This window comes from Papaver somniferum, unplaced genomic scaffold (genome assembly GCF_003573695.1).
Source record: "Papaver somniferum cultivar HN1 unplaced genomic scaffold, ASM357369v1 unplaced-scaffold_133, whole genome shotgun sequence".
NCBI classification, from domain to species: domain Eukaryota; kingdom Viridiplantae; phylum Streptophyta; class Magnoliopsida; order Ranunculales; family Papaveraceae; genus Papaver; species Papaver somniferum.
Genome location: NW_020622492.1, coordinates 17,046,507 through 17,048,480, shown reverse-complemented (window position 1 = coordinate 17,048,480; position 1,974 = coordinate 17,046,507). Strand labels below are relative to the sequence as shown.

Sequence of the window (1,974 nt, the reverse complement as noted above, 5' to 3'; positions counted from 1 at the left end):
CTCTTTTACATATCCACCTAGTTTGTCAATCTTTTTGGAAATGATAAAAGGAAAGATACTTTTGTCCACAACTGAAAAACCCTCTTCTGAAGAATTGTATAATAATTGGGTTTATACCAATAAAAAAAAAGAACATAAACAACGCATTTTTCAATAGAATTGATGCTCTAGAAAGGGGGTCTCTGAAACTGGATGTACTTGAAAAAAGGATTAGATTATGCAATGATGAGACTGAACAAGACCGCCTGCCTGAAAGGTATGATCCTTTTTTGAACGGAACCCGCCGTGGAAGCGAAAAAAAAAAGTATTTAAACTCAAGTTTGAATATGAATGAGGCTTTCTCAGAAGAAGGTTGGATTTGGATAAATAAATTTCATAATATACTTCCCACAAACTACCAAGAATTTGAAGAAAAAAAGGAAAAATTTGAGAGAAAATACTTCCTTCCAGAAGAAGTAAAACTTAATTCAGAAAATAGAACGAAATATTTATTTGATGCGGTTACACCCGATAGACATCATCAAATAATTATAAAGGAATCCATTGGAATAAAAGAAATACGTAAATAAGTTCCTCAATGGTCATACAAATTGATTACCAGTTTGGATCAACAAGATGGAACAATTTTAGAAGAAACGGCTGAGGATCATGAAATTAGGTCAAGAAAGGCCAACCATGTAGTCATTTTTACAGATACCGAACGTACAAATAGTACAACGAATACTAATGATGAAGTAGAAGAAGTGTTTGTCCTACGTTATGCGCAAGAATCGGATTTTCGTCGAGATATAATCAAAGGTTCTATGCGCGCTCAAATACGTAAAACAGGTATTTGGGAACCGTTTCAAACAAATATCCATTCCCCCTTTTTTGGACAGAATCTACAAAAAGTTTTTTTTTTCTGCTGATACCTCCCGAATTTGGAATCTTCTTTTTAAGAATTGGATGATAAAAAGTACGGAATTAAAAAATTCCAGTTTTGAGGAAGAGACAAAAGAAAAGGATAAAAAAAGGAAGAAGAAAGGGGAGGAAAATGACCGGCTAGCAGTAGCGGAAAGCTGGGATACTGTTCTATTTGGTCAATCAATAAGGGGTTGCTTGTTAATAGCCCACTCGATTTTTAGAAAATATATTGGATTGCCTTCATTGATAATAGCTAAAAACGTCAGCCGTATCTTATTATTTCAACCCCCGGAATGGAATGAGGATTGGAGAGAGTGGGGTAGAGAAATGCATGTTAAATGCACCTATAATGGTGTTCAATTATCCGAAATGGAATTTCCAAAAAATTGGTTAACAGAGGGTATTCAGATAAAGATCCTATATCCTTTCTATCCGAAACCTTGGAACAGTTCTAAGAAACGATCTCATCATAAAAATCCAAGGGGAATAAAGGAAAATTCTTTCTTTTTGACAGTCTGGGGGATGGAAACTGAATTTCCTTTTGGTTCTCCTCGAAGACGACCTTCTTTTTTAAAACCCATTTTTAAAGACCTAGAAAAAAGAATAAAAAAAAAACACAAAGTTTTCTAGGTCTAAGAGTTTTAAAAGAAAAAACAAAAGGGTTTCTAAAGGACTCGAAAGAAAAAGAAAGCTGGACTCATAAAAATGATTTTTTTTCAAAAAAAAAGAATAAAAGAGCTTGGCAAAGTAAATCCAATTCTATTAGTTGGATTGAGAAAAGTATATGAATCGAGTGAAAATAAAAAAATTTCTCTCAAAGAAAATCAGATAGTTCATGAATCGTCAGGTCGAATTAGATCAATGTGATTAGTCTATATAATGCTCATCGACCCATGAAATAGAGGTATGTCTCATATGCTTTTTTGGATTAAGTTCAATTCAAAAAGGAATAAAAATAGTTAGTAGCTCTGTTCTTTTCTTAGGTATCACTACATTGTGAGAGATAAAGGCTCTCCCAGCACATTGACAAGAGAAATTAAGATAGTCTATCTATAAGTAGCGTGGCGGGTT

General features: G+C 33.6%; 1 pseudogene; it reads left to right on the top strand.

Moving 5' to 3' along the window:
- Positions 1-569: 569 nt before the first annotated feature.
- LOC113333696 lies at positions 570-1,770 on the top strand (annotated as a pseudogene).
- The last annotated feature ends 204 nt before the right edge of the window (positions 1,771-1,974 follow it).